Source organism: Carcharodon carcharias, chromosome 34 (assembly GCF_017639515.1).
Source record: "Carcharodon carcharias isolate sCarCar2 chromosome 34, sCarCar2.pri, whole genome shotgun sequence".
Taxonomy (NCBI): Eukaryota; Metazoa; Chordata; class Chondrichthyes; order Lamniformes; family Lamnidae; genus Carcharodon; species Carcharodon carcharias.
Window position 1 is genome coordinate 13,312,760 of NC_054500.1, and position 18,439 is coordinate 13,331,198.

General features: G+C 52.9%; 1 protein-coding gene across 3 annotated transcripts in view; it reads right to left on the reverse strand.

Moving 5' to 3' along the window:
- Positions 1–3,633, reverse strand: part of LOC121272712 (RAC-beta serine/threonine-protein kinase) — a 103,853-nt gene extending 100,220 nt beyond the window's left edge. For 2 of the 3 annotated variants that reach the window (XM_041179477.1, XM_041179478.1), the window contains exon 1: positions 3,488–3,633. The gene's annotated coding sequence lies outside the window, so the exon portion shown is untranslated. The remainder of the gene's footprint in view (positions 1–3,487) is intronic. The other variant, XM_041179480.1, reaches the window with a different exon arrangement.
- Between the last annotated feature and the right edge of the window lie 14,806 nt (positions 3,634–18,439).

Sequence of the window (18,439 nt, forward strand, 5' to 3'; positions counted from 1 at the left end):
AAACATACAAGATTCTGAGTTGACAGGGTAGATGTTGAGGAGATGGTTTCACTAGTGGAGGAATCTCGAACTAGGGAACATAGTTACAGAATAATGGGGCACTCATTTAAAACTGAGATGCAAAGGAATTTCTTGTCTGAGGGTAGTGAATGTCTAGAATTCTCTACCCCAGAGAGTTGTGGAGGCTAGATCACTGAAAGTATTTAAAGAGGAGGCAGATAGATTTGTGAAATATCAGGGAGTTGTGGGCTATGAGAAGCTGGCATGAAAAAGGAGTTGAGGCCTGGGGCAGATCAGCCATGATCTTATTGAATGGTGAGACAGGCTTGAGGGGTCAAATGGCCTACTCCTGCTCCTATTTCTTATGTTCTTATTTGAGAATTCCAAAGATTCACCACCCTGTTGAGTGAAGAAATTGATCATTTCATTCCTAAATAGTCTGCCTCTTATTGTGAGACTGTGTCCCTTAGTTCTAGGTCCTCCCCCCCACAACCTCCACCCCCAGCTAGGGGAAACATCTTTCCTGTATCTACTCTGTCTAGCTCCTAGCCCCTTAAGAATTGTGTAAGTTTCAACGAGATCACCTCTCTTTCTTCTAAACTCTAGAGAATGCAGGCCCAGTCTCCTCAAACTCTGCTCATAGCACAATCCCACCATCCCAGGAATTAGTCTCGTGAACCTCCGCTACACTCCCTCTATGGCAAGTATATGGCAGCTGGTGGGTTTCAATTAATTAATCAAATATGGAATTAAAAGCTAGTCTCAGTAATGGCGACCATGAAAATATTATCAATTGGCGTAAAAACCCATCTGGTTCACTAAGTGTTATTTAGGGAAGGAAATCTTCTGTCCTTACCTGGTCTGGCCTACCTGTGACTCCAGACCCACAGCAATGTGGTTGACTTTTAACTGCCCTCTGAAATGGCCGAGCAAGCCACTCAGTTCAAGAGCAATTAGGAAAGGGCAACAAATGCTGGCCTTGCCAGCAATACCCACATTCCATGAAAGAATAAAAAGTCAGACTTAATTTAGGAGTCTACCTAGTTGCCAATACGGACAATTTCCATTGCCAGTGCCTCACACTGCCCACAGTGGAGTGGACAGTTGGACTAGAACACTCTCCAATCTTTCCCCAGCCATTAGCCCAGAAAAGAGCCCCCCCCGCCCCACCCCACCAACTCCAATCAAGAAACTCACGTGCTTTCTCCCAACAGTCAATAAGAGACTGCAGCCGCCGTGCTGCATATAGCGTGTGCCAACAGGCAAAGGAGGACTTCCTCTTCCTCCCCCCTACCACCACTTCCCATTCCCCAAAGAAACATGTTCTGGATCAACGAAGCAGAGAATCTCCTAAACTCTCATTTTCAACCGGGGTTGCAAACACGCTGCCCTAAACACACTTCCTCTGCCTCATGCCGGCCACCTTCCACTGCCCCCCTCACCGCCCCTTGCAGCCTCAAGCTTTCCCACAATCTCAAATGTTCAAACTCCTTACCTCCCCAAGTCTTGCTGTGTTCCAGTCGCTCTGCAGGTTTTTAAACATCCAAAAGTGCAGCGTTGTTTATTCGCTCATGACTCACCTTACCTCCTTTACAATTCAAAACACTGCTGCTGTCCTGCACTGTGAGTTATTGCCCCTTCACCTGCACTCCTCAGTCCAAAACAGGAGACGCAGTGGTACTTCTGTGAGCCCCGCCCACACTCAAGTCAGCTGGTCCCTCATAGCCAATGAGAAATAACTGATATTATTGGCTTCTCACCTTGTTTCACTCCTCCCTGAGCAGGCTGTGTAGTGATGCCCCCACAGAGTATAACTGCCTTATTTGTTTAGCACCAGCCAACTCTTCAGTTGAGGGCCAGCAGCATCTCTACAAACAGGAATTACTTGCAATCTCTTTTGCAAAGGAGAGCAGCGAGAACTGCTGCATATTCTGGCACTTGCACATTAGTCAGACTGTTGTACAAGTGAGAATTTAACACCATGAGCACCAATTGCCTCTGAAGCCAATGCTGTTAACTGGGGCAGTGGTAGGAGTGATCCAAGCATTTCTTTGGCAAAGCAGTGAGCATGATAGTGAGGTCTCCCAGAGCACACCAGAACCACAAGCCCCACAATAACCCAGGGTTTCTGTTTTTGATGTCCACTCTTTAAAATCAAGACACCTCCCACACTTTGAAGCCCATTCCTGTTAAATACCGGGATTTACGGTCAGTCTCAACTCTATAATCAGCATATGCAGTAGTCATCTCCTTACAGGCTGCCAGTCACAGACATCACCTCTGCTATCACTGCCCACTCTTATTGGAAGAAAAGTCATTGTGAGTTGGAGCTGATCCCGAGCAAAGGAGTGACGAGCATCCTCAGTGGCTTCACACGGGCTCCGCAGCTGGCATGTGATCAGGTGGTTTCAACTCCTGAGTTTACAAAGTGGCAGCATTTGAACCTTGCCAGGTCTAGAGTTCAGCTAAGACCTGTCAATTTATCCACTCCCCCTACCCAACACTCTCCACCAGTACATGGCTGGTGGCCACTCAGCCACAGGCCGTTCCCCCTGCTACGTTATGCCCAGGCTGTGCCCCACTCCTGCCCATGTGCCAGGGGGGTAGGGGGATAATCGTTCCCCTGCAATTAAAAGAGGGTGCAACATATTCCCTCCCCCCTCACCTAAAAGGAGGGGGCAGAACACCCCGAAAAGGGAGGGACAGATCTGCCCCTTGCAGAAGGAACAGTAGGGGTGCTCAGATCACCATCTCACCTAAAAAGGTGGTGGGACAGACAGCTCCCTTGCCCAAAAGTTGGGGGAAATCCCTGTTCCCGAAACACGACGGCCAGATCTCCTTTCACACATGGGGAAGGTGGGGAGAGTCAGATCCCTCCCTTCCGAAAAGAGGGTGGGGGGAAGGAGATCCCCATCACCTAAAAGGGAGGGGGGGAGCAGATCCCCCTCTCACCTAAGGGGGGGAGGGCGCAGATGCCCCCCTCGCCTAAAAGGGGGGGGGGGACAGATCCCCTTCTCACCTAATGGGGGGGGGGGTGCAGATCCATTACTCACATAAAGGGGGGGGATAGATTCCCCACTCACCTAAAGGGGGGGGGGGGGGGCAGATCCCCCTCTGACCTAAAAGGGGGGGGGGGCAGATCCCTTTCTCACCTAAAGGGGGGGGCAGAACCCCCTCCCACCTAAAGGAGGGAGGGCAGAACCCCCACCTCGCCTAAAATGTTGGGGGGGGGGGAAGATCCCCCTCTCACCTAAATGGGGGGGGGGGGGGGGCAGATCCCCCTCTCACTTAAAGGGGGGGCAGATCCCCCACTTACCTAAGGGGTGGGGGGCAGATCCCCCTCTCACCTAAAGGGGGGCAGATCCCCCTCTCACCTAAGGGGGGGGCAGATCCCCCTCTCGCCCAATCCCGCCCTGAGGCCCAGCTCCCTCCCCCGCTCCCCGGCCTCCCACAGGCCTCGCCGCCTCGCCCTTTCCCCCGGGGGTACCTGTCTCCGGCGGCGCGGGGCCGGGCTGCTGCCTCCTGATGTCGGGGGCCCCCGGGCTCCGGCCTCTCTCAGGATCCTGTCTCTCCCTCTCTCCGCGGGAAGGCCCGGCTCCCGGACATGACTCGGGAGGCTGCCGGAAGTGACCCGGCGCGGTGCAGGGCGGGTGACAGACTGCTGACCAATCGGAGCCCACGATGCTGCCCGGCGCAGGCAGCGGCCAATCAGGAACCGGGAGAGGGCAACCAATCGTCCAGCGGGAAAGACAAGCGAATCAGGAGCAGGGTGAGGTGAGGTCGCGCAATGTGGATCAGCCGAGGAGCATCCCAACTCCGGGCAACGTCCCAACCCCGGGCAACATCCCAACCCCGGGCAACATCCCAACCCCGAGTAACATCCCATCACCAACCCCGGGCAACATCCCAACCCCGAGTAACATCCCATCACCAACCCCGGGCAACATCCCAACCCCGAGTAACATCCCATCACCAACACTGAGTAACATCCCATCACCAACCCCGGGCAACATCCCAACCCCGAGTAACATCCCAACCCCGAGTAACATCCCATCACCAACACTGAGTAACATCCCATCACCAACCCCGGGCAACATCCCAACCCCGAGTAACATCCCATCACCAACACTGAGTAACATCCCATCACCAACCCCGGGCAACATCCCAACCCCGAGTAACATCCCATCACCAACACTGAGTAACATCCCATCACCAACCCCGGGCAACATCCCAACCCCGAGTAACATCCCATCACCAACACTGAGTAACATCCCATCACCAACCCCGGGCAACATCCCAACCCCGAGTAACATCCCATCACCAACCCCGGGCAACATCCCAACCCCGAGTAACATCCCATCACCAACACTGAGTAACATCCCATCACCAACCCCGGGCAACATCCCAACCCCGAGTAACATCCCAACCCCGGGCAACATCCCAACCCCGAGTAACATCCCATCACCAACCCCGGGCAACATCCCAACCCCGGGTAACATCCCATCACCAACCCCGGGCAACATCCCAACCCCGGGTAACATCCCATCACCAACCCCGGGCAACATCCCAACCCCGGGTAACATCCCATCACCAACCCCGGGCAACATCCCAACCCCGAGTAACATCCCATCACCAACACTGAGTAACATCCCATCACCAACCCCGGGCAACATCCCAACCCCGAGTAACATCCCATCACCAACCCCGGGCAACATCCCAACCCCGAGTAACATCCCATCACCAACACTGAGTAACATCCCATCACCAACCCCGGGCAACATCCCAACCCCGAGTAACATCCCATCACCGAGTAACATCCCATCACCAACCCCGGGTAACATCCCAACCCCGAGTAACATCCCATCACCAACACTGAGTAACATCCCATCACCAACCCCGGGCAACATCCCAACCCCGAGTAACATCCCATCACCAACCCCGAGTAACATCCCAACCCCGAGTAACATCCCATCACCAACCCCGGGCAACATCCCAACCCCGAGTAACATCCCATCACCAACACTGAGTAACATCCCATCACCAACCCCGGGCAACATCCCAACCCCGGGTAACATCCCATCACCAACCCCGGGCAACATCCCAACCCCGGGTAACATCCCATCACCAACACTGAGTAACATCCCATCACCAACCCCGGGTAACATCCCAACCCCGGGTAACATCCCATCACCAACCCCGGGCAACATCCCAACCCCGGGTAACATCCCAACCCCGAGTAACATCCCATCACCAACACTGAGTAACATCCCATCACCAACCCCGGGCAACATCCCAACCCCGAGTAACATCCCATCACCGAGTAACATCCCATCACCAACCCCGGGTAACATCCCAACCCCGAGTAACATCCCATCACCAACACTGAGTAACATCCCATCACCAACCCCGGGCAACATCCCAACCCCGGGTAACATCCCATCACCAACCCCGGGTAACATCCCAACCCCGAGTAACATCCCATCACCAACCCCGGGTAACATCCCAACCCCGAGTAACATCCCATCACCAACCCCGGGTAACATCCCAACCCCGAGTAACATCCCATCACCAACCCCGGGTAACATCCCAACCCCGAGTAACATCCCATCACCAACACTGAGTAACATCCCATCACCAACCCCGGGCAACATCCCAACCCCGGGTAACATCCCATCACCAACCCCGGGCAACATCCCAACCCCGGGTAACATCCCATCACCAACCCCGGGCAACATCCCAACCCCGGGTAACATCCCATCACCAACCCCGGGCAACATCCCAACCCCGGGTAACATCCCAACCCCAAGTAACATCTCAACCCCGAGTAACATCCCAACCCCGAGTAACATCCCATCACCAACCCCGGGTAACATCCCAACCCCGGGCAACATCCCAACCCCAACCCCGGGTAACATCCCAACACCAGGCAACATCCCAACCCCAGGGAACATTCCAACCCCAACCCCGGGCAACATCCCAACCCCAACCCCGGGCAACATCCCAACCCCAACCCCGGGTAACATCCCATCACCAACCCCGGGTAACATCCCAACCCCGGGCAACATCCCAACCCCAACCCCGGCTAACATCCCAACCCCAACCCCGGGTAACATCCCAACCCCAACCCCAGGCAACATCCCAACCCCGGGTAACATCCCAACCCCAGGCAACATCCCAACCCCGAGTAACATCCCAACCCCGAGTAACATCCCATCACCAACCCCGGGTAACATCCCAACCCCGGGCAACATCCCAACCCCAACCCCGGGTAACATCCCAACCCCAGGCAACATCCCAACCCCGGGCAACATCCCAACCCCAACCCCGGGCAACATCCCAACCCCAACCCCGGGTAACATCCCAACCCCAACCCCGGGTAACATCCCAACCCCAACCCCGGGTAACATCCCATCCCCAACCCCGGGCAACATCCCAACCCCAACACCGGCTAACATCCCAACACCAACCCCGGGCAACACCCCAACCCCAACCTCGGGTAACATCCCATCACCAACCCCGGGCAACACCCCAACCCCGGGTAACATACCATCACCAGCATCGGGTAACATCCCATCACCAACACCGGGTAACATCCCAACACCAGGTAACATCCCAACACCAACACCGGGTAACACCGCAAAACTGGGTAACATCCCATCACCAACACCGGGTAACGTCACAACACCAACACCGGGTAACATCCCATCACCAACACCAGGTAACATCCCAACACTGGGTAACATCCCAACACCAACACCGGGTAACATCCCATCATCAACACCGGGTAACATCCCAATACCAACACCAGGTAATATCACAACAGCAACACCGGGTAACATCCCAACACCAACACCGGGTAACATCCCATCACCAACACCAGGTAACATCCCAACACCAACACCGGGTAACATCCCAACACCGGATAACATCCCAACACCAACACCGTGTAACATCCCAACACCGGGCAACATCCCATCATCAACACCGGGTAACACCCCAACACCAACACCGGGTAACATCCCAACACCAACACTGGGCAACCATCCCAAAAGGAGACATGGCTGCAAGGGGATCAGGGCTGGGAGCTAAATATCCAAGGATATACATCCTATTGAAAAGATAGGCATGTTGGCAAAGGGGGTGGGGTTGCTTTGTTGGTAAGAAATGAAACTAAATCGATCGCAAGAAATGAAGCAGCGTCAGATGATGTAGAATCTGTGTGGGTAGAGTTGAGGAACCGCAAATGTTAAAAAACCATAATGGGAGTATGTACAGGCCTCCAAACAGTAGTCAGGATGTGGGGCACAAGATACACCAGGAGATAGAAAAGGTGTATAAGAAAGTCAAGGTTACAGTGATCATGGGGGATTTCAATATGCAGGTAGACAGGGAAAATCAGGTTGGTAGTGGATCCCAAGGAAAGGAATTTATGGAATGTCTATGAGTTGGCTTTTTGGAGCAGCTTGTGGTGGAGCCCACTAGGGAACAGACAATTCTAGATTTAGTGATGTGTAATGAGGCAGATTTGATAAGGGAGCTTAAGGTGAAGGAACCTTTAGGAGGAAGTGACCATAATATGATAGAATTTACCCTGCAATTTGAGAGGAACAAGCTGGAATCAGATGCAACGATATTAGGGTTGAATAAAGGCAACGACAGAGGCATGAGGGAGGAGCTGGCCAGAATTGACTGGGAGATGAGCCTAGCAGGAAAGACAGCGGAACAGCAATGGCAGGAGTTTCTGGGAGTAATTTGGGAGACACAGCAAAAATTCATCCCTAGGAAAAAGAAGCATACTAAAGGGAGGACGAGGCAACCATGGCTGACAAGGGAAGTCAGGGACAGCATAAAAGCTAAAGAGAAAGCAAACAATGCAGCGAAGAGCAGTGGGAAACCAAGGGATTGGGAAGCCTACAAAAACCAACAGAGGACAACTAAAAAAGAAATAAGCAGGGAAAAGATTAAATATGAGGGTAAACTAGCCAGTAATATAAAAGAAGATTGCAAGAGTTCTTTTAGATATATAAAGGGTAAGAGAGGCAAAAGTGGCCATTGGGCCGCTGGAAAATGACGCTGGAGAAGTAGTAGTGGGGAACAGAGAAATAGCGGAGGAACTGAATAGGTACTTTGCATCAGTCTTCACAGTGGAAGACATTAGTGACATCCCCAAAGTTCAAGAGAGTCGGGGGGGAGAGGTGAATATGATTGCCATTACCAAGGAGATGGTGCTAGGAAAACTGAAAGGTCTGAAGGTGGATAAATCACCTGGACCAGATAAATTACACCCCAGAGTTCTGAAGGAGATAGCTGAAGAGATAGTGGAGGTATTGGTGGTGATCTTTCAGGAATCACTGGAGTCAGGGAAGGTCCCAGAGGACTGGAAAATCGCTAATGTATCTCCCTTGTTTAAGAAGGGAGTGAGGCAAAAGACAGGAAATTACAGGCCGATTAGCCTGACCTCGGTCATTGGTAAGATTTTAGAGTCCATTATTAAGGATGAGATTTCAGAATACTTGGAAGTGCATGGTAAAATTGAGCAAAGTCAGCATGGTTTCATCAAGGGGAGGTCATGCCTGACAAATCTATTAGAATTCTTTGAGGAGGTAACGAGTAGGTTAGACAAAGGAGAGCCAATGGATTTTATCTACTTGGACTTCCAGAAGGCCTCTGACAAGGTGCCGCACAGGAGGCTGCTCAGTAAGATAAGAGCCCATGGTGTTAGAGGCAAGGTACTAGCATGGATAGAAGACTGGCTGTCTGGCAGGAGGCAGAGAGTGGGGATGAGGGGGTCCTTCTCAGGATGGCGGCCGGTGACTAGTGGAGTTCCGCAAGGGTCAGTGTTGGGACCACAACTTTTCACTTGATACATTAATGATCTAGATGAAGGAACTTAGGGCATTCAGGCTAAGTTTGCAGATGATACAAAGATAGGTGGAGGGACAGGTAGTATTGAGGAGGCAGGGAGGGTGCAGAAGGATTTGGACAGGTTAGGAGAATGGGCAAAGAAGTGACAGATGGAATACAACATGGGGAAGTGTGAGGTCCTGCACTTTGGTAGGAAGAATAGAGACATAGATTATTTTCTAAATGGGAAGAGAATTCAGAAATCTGGAGTGCAAACGGACTTTTTTAGCCAGAGAGTGGTGAATCTATGGAATTCATTGCCACAGAAGGCTGTGGAGGCCAGGTCATTGAGTGTATTTAAGACCGAGATAGATAGGTTCTTGATTGGTAAGGGGGTCAAAAGTTACGGGGAGAAGGTGGGAGAATAGGGTTGAGAACTTTATCAGCCATGATTGAATGGCGGAGCAGACTCGAAGGACCGAATGGCTTAAATTCTGCTCCTATGTCTTATGGTCTTAAAACCAGCCTACCATCCCATCACCGGGCAACATCCCAACATCGAGCAACTATCCCATCACCAGGCAACATCCCAATGCCAGGCAACATCCCATCAATAACACTGGGCAACATTCCATCACCAATGCCGGGCAACATCCCATCACTGGGCAACATCCCATACCAAACACCGGGAAACATCCCATCACCAACACTGGGGAACATCCCATCATCGGGCAACATCCCAACACCAAAACCGAGCAACATACCATCACCAACACCGGGCAACATCCCATCCCTAGCACTGGGTAATATCCCAAACACCAACACCGGGCAACATCCCATCACCATCACCGGGCAACATCCAATCGCCATCACCAGGTAACATCTGATCAACAGCACCAGGCAATATTCCATCACTATCACCGGGCAACATCCCAGCACCACCACTAGGCAACATCCAATCACCAACACCGCGAAACATCCCATCAGCAACACCGGGCAACATTCCATCACCATCAACGGGCAACATCCCATCACATACACCAGGCAAAATCCCAACGCCAGGCAACATCCCATCCCCAACACTGGGTAATATCCCAACACCAACAAAGGGCAACATCCTATCACCAACAAAGGGCAACATCCCATCGCCAACAACTGGCAACATCTCATCGCCAACACCGGGTAACATCCCATCCCCAAAGCCGGGCAACATCCTATCACCAACACGGGGTAACACCCCATTCCCAATACCAGGCAACATGCCAACACCAAAAAATGGCAACATTCCAGCACCATCACCGGGAAACATTCCATCACCAACACCGGGCAACGTCCCGTCACCAACACCGTGCAACATCCTGTCGCCATCACCGGGCAACATCCCATCACCAACACCGGGCAACATCCCAACACCAACGCCGGGCAACAACCCATCACCATCACTGGGCAACATCCCATCACCATCACTAGGCAACATGCCAACACCAACAAAGGGCAACATCCCAGCACCATCACTGGGCAACATCCCATCACCAACACCGGGCAACAACCCATCACCAACACCAGGTAACATCTGAACAACAACACTAGGCAACATCCCATCACCAACACCGGGCAACATCCCATCACCATCACTAGGCAACATGCCAACACCAGCAAAGGGCAACATCCCATCCCCAACGCCGGGCTACATCCCATCACCAACACCTGGCAACATCGTGTCACCAACACCGGGCAACATCCTATCACCAACACCAGGCAACATCTCAACACCAACGCCGGGCAACATCCCATCGCCATCACCGGGCAACATCCCGTCACCATCACTAGGCAACATCCTAACACCAACAAAGGGCAACGTCCCATCACCAGGTAACATATGATCAACAACACCAGGCAACATTCCATCACTATCACCAGGCAACATCCCAGCACCATCACCGGGCAACATCCCATCACTAACACCAGGCAACATCCCATCATCAAGAGCAGGCAACATCCCATCACCAACACCGGGCAAAATCCCATCACCATCACCGGGCAACATCCCATCACCAACACTGGGCAAAATCCCATCACCATCATCAGGTAACATCTGATCAACAACACCAGGCAATATTCCATCACTATCACCGGGCAACATTCCAGCACCACCACTGGGCAACATCCAATCACCAACACCGGGCAACATGCCATCACCAACACCCGGCCACATCCATCACCATCACCAGGCAACATCCCATCCCATCACCGAACAACATCCCATCACTTACACCGGGAGACATCCCATCACCTACACCGCGAAACATCCCATCAACAACACCGGGCAACATTCCATCACCATCAACGGGCAACATCCCATCACATACACCAGGCAAAATCCCAACGCCAGGCAACATCCCATCCCCAACACTGGGTAATATCCCAACACCAACAAAGGGCAACATCCTATCACCAACAAAGGGCAACATCCCATCGCCAACAACTGGCAACATCTCATCGCCAACACCGGGTAACATCCCATCCCCAAAGCCGGGCAACATCCTATCACCAACACGGGGTAACACCCCATTCCCAATACCAGGCAACATGCCAACACCAAAAAATGGCAACATTCCAGCACCATCACCGGGAAACATTCCATCACCAACACCGGGCAACATCCCAACACCAACGCCGGGCAACAACCCATCACCATCACCGGGCAACATCCCATCACCATCACTAGGCAACATACCATCACCAACACCGGGCAACATCCCATCACCAACACCAGGTAACATCTGAACAACAACACCAGGTAACATCCCATCACCAACACCGGGCAACATCCCATCACCATCACTGGGCAACATGCCAACACCAACAAAGGGCAGCATCCCATCCCCAACGCCGGGCAACATCCCATCACCAACACCTGGCAACATCGCGTCACCAACACCGGGCAACATCCTATCACCAACACCGGGCAACATCCCAACACCAACGCCGGGCAACATCCCATCACCATCACCGGGCAACAGCCCATCACCGTCACTAGGCAACATCCTAACACCAACAAAGGGCAACATCCCATCACCATCACCAGGTAACATCTGATCAACAACACCAGGCAACATTCCATCACTATCACCAGGCAACATCCCAGCACCATCACCGGGCAACATCCCATTACCAACACCAGGCAACATCCCATCACCAAGAGCAGGCAACATCCCATCACCAACACAGGGCTAAATCCCAACAACATCACCGGGCAACATCCCACCACCAACACCAGGCAAAATCCCATCACTATCACCGGGCAACATCCCATCACCAAGAGCAGGCAACATCCCATCACCAACACCAGGCAAAATCCCATCACCATCACCGGGCAACATCACATTACCAACACTGGGCAAAATCCCATCACCATCACCGGGCAACATCCCATCACCAACACTGGGCAAAATCCCATCACCATCACCGGGCAACATCCTATCACCAACACTGGGCGACATCCCATCACCTACACCACGAAACATCCTATCAGAAACACCGGGCAACATTCCTTCACCATCACCGGGCAGCATCCCGTCACCAACACCAGGCAACATCCCATTACCACCACTGGGCAACATCCAATCACCAATAGCAGGCAACATCCCATCACCAAGAGCCGGCAACATCTTATCACAAACACTGGGCAACATCCCAACAACAACACAGAGCAACATTCCATCACCAATACTGGGCAACAGCCCAACACCAACACCGGGCAACAACCCATTGCCAACACCAGGCAACATCCAATCACCATCACCGGGCAACATCCCATTGCCAACACCAGGGAACATCCCAGCGCCATCACCGGGCAACATCCCATCACCAAAACCGGGCAAAATCCCATCACCATCACCGGGCAACATCCCATTATCAACAAAGGGCAACATCCCATCACCAACACCGGGTAACATCCCATCCCCAACACTGGGGAACATACCATCACCAACACTGGGTAATATCCCAACACCAACACCAGGCAACATCCCAACGCCAGGCAACATGCCATCAATAACACTGGGCAGCAGCCCATCACCGACAATGGGCAACATCACAACACCAACACTGGATAATATCCCAACACCAACACCAGGCAACATCCCAACGCCAGCCAACATCCCATCGATAAGACTGGGCAACATTCCATCACCAATACTTGGCAACATCCTATCACTGGGCAACATACCATCACCAACAGCAGGCAATAACCCATCACCAACACTGGGTAAAATCCCAACACCGGACAACATCCCATCACCAACACCGGGCGACATCCCATCACCTACACCGCGAAACATCCCACCAGAAACACTGGGCAACATCCTATCAACAACACCAGGCAGCATCCCATCACCTACACTGGGCGACATCCCATCACCTACACCGCGAAACATCCCACCAGAAACACCGGGCAACATTCCATCACAATCACCAGGCAGCATCCCGTCACCAACACCAAGCAACATCCCATTACGACCACTGGGCAACATTCCATCACCATCACCGGGCAGCATCCCTTCACCAACACCGGGCAACATGCCATCACCAACACTGGGCCACATCCATCACCATCACCAGGCAACATCCCATCCCATCACCGAACAACATCCCATCACTTATACAGGGAGACATCCCATCACCTACACCGCGAAACATCCCATCAGCAACACCGGGCAACATTCCATCACCATCAACGGGCAACATCCCATCACATACACCAGGCAAAATCCCAACACCAGGCAACATCCCATCCCCAACACTGGGTAATATCCCAACACCAACAAAGGGCAACATCCTATCACCAACAAAGGGCAACATCCCATCGCCAACAACTGGCAACATCTCATCGCCAACACCGGGTAACATCCCATCCCCAAAGCCGGGCAACGTCCTATCACCAACACGGGGTAACACCCCATTCCCAATACCAGGCAACATGCCAACACCAAAAAATGGCAACATTCCAGCACCATCACCGGGAAACATCCCATCACCAACACCGGGCAACATCCCAACACCAATGCTGGGCAACAACCCATCACCATCACCGGGCAACATCCCATCACCATCACTAGGCAACATACCATCACCAACACCGGGCAACATTCCATCACCAACACCAGGTAACATCTGAACAACAACACCAGGTAACATCCCATCACCAACACCGGGCAACATCCCATCACCATCACTAGGCAACATGCCAACACCAACAAAGGGCAACATCCCATCCCCAACGCCGGGCAACATCCCATCACCAACACCTGGCAACATCGCGTCACCAACACCGGGCAACATCCTATCACCAACACCGGGCATCATCCCAAAACCAATTCCGGGCAACATCCCATCACCATCACCGGGCAACATCCCATCACCAACACCGGGCAACATCCCAACACCAATGCCGGGCAACAACCCATCACCATCACCGGGCAACATCCCATCACCATCACTAGGCAACATACCATCACCAACACCGGGCAACATCCCATCACCAACACCAGGTAACATCTGAACAACAACACCAGGTAACATCCCATCACCAACACCGGGCAACATCCCATCACCATCACTAGGCAACATGCCAACACCAACAAAGGGCAACATCCCATCCCCAACGCCGGGCAACATCCCATCACCAACACCTGGCAACATCGCGTCACCAACACCGGGCAACATCCTATCACCAACACCGGGCATCATCCCAAAACCAACACCGGGCAACATCCCATCACCATCACCGGGCAACATCCCATCACCATCACCAGGTAACATCTGATCAACAGCACCAGGCAATATTCCATCACTATCACCGGGCAACATCCCAGCACCACCACTGGGAAACATCCCTTCACCAACACCGGGCAACATGCCATCACCAACACTGGGCCACATCCATCACCATCACCAGGCAACATCCCATCCCATCACCGAACAACATCCCATCACTTACACAGGGAGACATCCCATCACCTACACCGCGAAACATCCCATCAGCAACACCGGGCAACATTCCATCACCATCAACAGGCAACATCCCATCACATACACCAGGCAAAATCCCAACACCAGGCAACATCCCATCCCCAACACTGGGTAATATCCCAACACCAACAAAGGGCAACATCCTATCACCAACAAAGGGCAACATCCCATCGCCAACAACTGGCAACATCTCATCGCCAACACCGGGTAACATCCCATCCCCAAAGCCGGGCAACATCCTATCACCAACACGGGGTAACACCCCATTCCCAATACCAGGCAACATGCCAACACCAAAAAATGGCAACATTCCAGCACCATCACCGGGAAACATCCCATCACCAACACCGGGCAACGTCCCGTCACCAACACCGTGCAACATCCTGTCGCCATCACCGGGCAACATCCCAACACCAACGCCGGGCGACAACCCATCACCATCACCGGGCAAGATCCCATCACCATCACTAGGCAACATGCCAACACCAACAAAGGGCAACATCCCAGCACCATCACTGGGCAACATCCCATCAACAACACCGGGCAACATCCCATCACCAACACCAGGTAACATCTGAACAACAACACCAGGCAACATCCCATCACCAACACCGGGCAACATCCCATCACCATCACTAGGCAACATGCCAACACCAACAAAGGGCAACATCCCATCCACAACGCCGGGCTACATCCCATCACCAACACCTGGCAACATCATGTCACCAACACCGGGCAACATCCTATCACCAACACCGGGCAACATCCCAACACCAACGCCGGGCAACATCCCATCACCATCACCGGGCAACATCCCGTCACCATCACTAGGCAACATTCTAACACCAACAAAGGGCAACATCCCATCACCAGGTAACATCTGATCAACAACACCAGGCAACATTCCATCACTATCACCAGGCAACATCCCAGCACCATCACCGGGCAACATCCCATCACCAACACCAGGCAACATCCCATCACCAAGAGCAGGCAACATCCCACCACCAACACTGGGCAAAATCCCATCACCATCACCGGGCAACATCCCATCACCAACACTGGGAAAAATCCCATCACCATCATCAGGTAACATCTGATCAACAACACCAGGCAATATTCCATCACTATCTCCGGGCAACATCCCAGCACCACCACTGGGCAACATCCAATCACCAACACCGGGCAACATGCCATTACCAACACCAGGCCACATCCATTACCATCACCAGGCAACATCCCATCCCATCACCGAACAACATCCCATCACTTACACCGGGAGACATCCCATCACCTACACCGCGAAACATCCCATCAACAACACCGGGCAACATTCCATCACCATCAACGGGCAACATCCCATCACATACACCAGGCAAAATCCCAACGCCAGGCAACATCCCATCCCCAACACTGGGTAATATCCCAACACCAACAAAGGGCAACATCCTATCACCAACAAAGGGCAACATCCCATCGCCAACAACTGGCAACATCTCATCGCCAACACCGGGTAACATCCCATCCCCAAAGCCGGGCAACATCCTATCACCAACACGGGGTAACACCCCATTCCCAATACCAGGCAACAAGCAAACACCAAAAAATGGCAACATTCCAGCACCATCACCGGGAAACATTCCATCACCAACACCGGGCAACATCCCAACACCCACGCCGGGCAACAACCCATCACCATCACCGGGCAACATCCCATCACCATCACTAGGCAACATACCATCACCAACACCGGGCAACATCCCATCACCAACACCAGGTAACATCTGAACAACAACACCAGGTAACATCCCATCACCAACACCGGGCAACATCCCATCACCATCACTAGGCAACATGCCAACACCAACAAAGGGCACCATCCCATCACCAACACCTGGCAACATCGCGTCACCAACACCGGGCAACATCCTATCACCAACACCGGGCAACATCCCAACACGAACGCCGGGCAACATCCCATCACCATCACTAGGCAACATCCTAACACCAACAAAGGGCAACATCCCATCACCATCACCAGGTAACATCTGATCAACACCAGGCAACATTGCATCACTATCACCAGGCAACATCCCAGCACCATCACCGGGCAACATCCCATTACCACCACTGGGCAACATCCAATCACCAATAGCAGGTAACATCCCATCACCAAGAGCCGGCAACATCTTATCACAAACACTGGGCAACATCCCAACAAAAACACAGAGCAACATTCCATCACCAACACCAGGCAACATCCCATCACCAATACTGGGCAAGAGCCCAACACCAACACCGGGCAACAACACATTGCCAACACCAGGCAACATCCAATCACCAACACTGGGCAACATCCCGTCACCATCACCGGGCAATATCCCATTGCCAACACCAGGGAACATCCCAGTGACATCACCGGGCAACATCCAATCACCAACACCGGGCAACATGCCATCACCAACACCAGGCCACATCCATCACCATCACCAGGCAACATCCCATCCCATCACCGAACAACATCCCATCACCTACACCGCGAAACATCCCATCAGCAACACCGGGCAACATTTCATCACCATCAACGGGCAACATCCCATCACATACACCAGGCAAAATCCCAACGCCAGGCAACATCCCATCCCCAACACTGGGTAATATCCCAACACCAACAAAGGGCAACATCCTATCACCAAACCAGGGCAAAATCCCATCGCCAACACCTGGCAACATCCCATCGCCAACAACGGGTAACAACCCATCCCCAACGCCGGGCAACATCCTATCACCAACACGGGGTAACATCCCATCCCCAACGCCAGGCAACGCCTGGCAGCGTCTCATCACCAACACCGCGCAACATCCTGTCGCCATCACCGGGCAACATCCCATCACCAACACCGGGCAAAATCCCATCACCATCACCGGGCAACATCCCAACACCAACGCCGGGCAACAACCCATCACCAATACCGGGCAACATCCTATCACCAAAACCAGGCAACATCCCATCACCAACACTGGGCAACATCCCAACAGCATCACCGGGCAACATCCCATTGCCAACACCAGGGAACATCCCAGCGCCATCACCGGGCAACATCCCATCACCATCACCGGGCAACATCCCATCACCAACACTGGGGAACATACCATCACCAACACTGGGTAATATCCCAACACCAACACCAGGCAACATCCCAATGCCAGGCAACATGGCATCAATAACACTGGGCAACAACCCATCACCGACAATGGGCAACATCACATCACCAACACTGGGTAATATCCCAACACCAACACCACGCAACATCCCAAAGCCGGGCAACATCCCATCAATAAGACTGGGCAACATTCCATCACCAATACCGGGCAACATCCTATCACTGGGCAACATACCATCACCAACAGCAGGAAACATCCCATCACCAACACTGGGTAATATCCCAACACCAACACCAGGCAACATCCCAATGCCAGGCAACATGGCATCAATAACACTGGGCAACAACCCATCACCGACAATGGGCAACATCACATCACCAACACTGGGTAATATCCC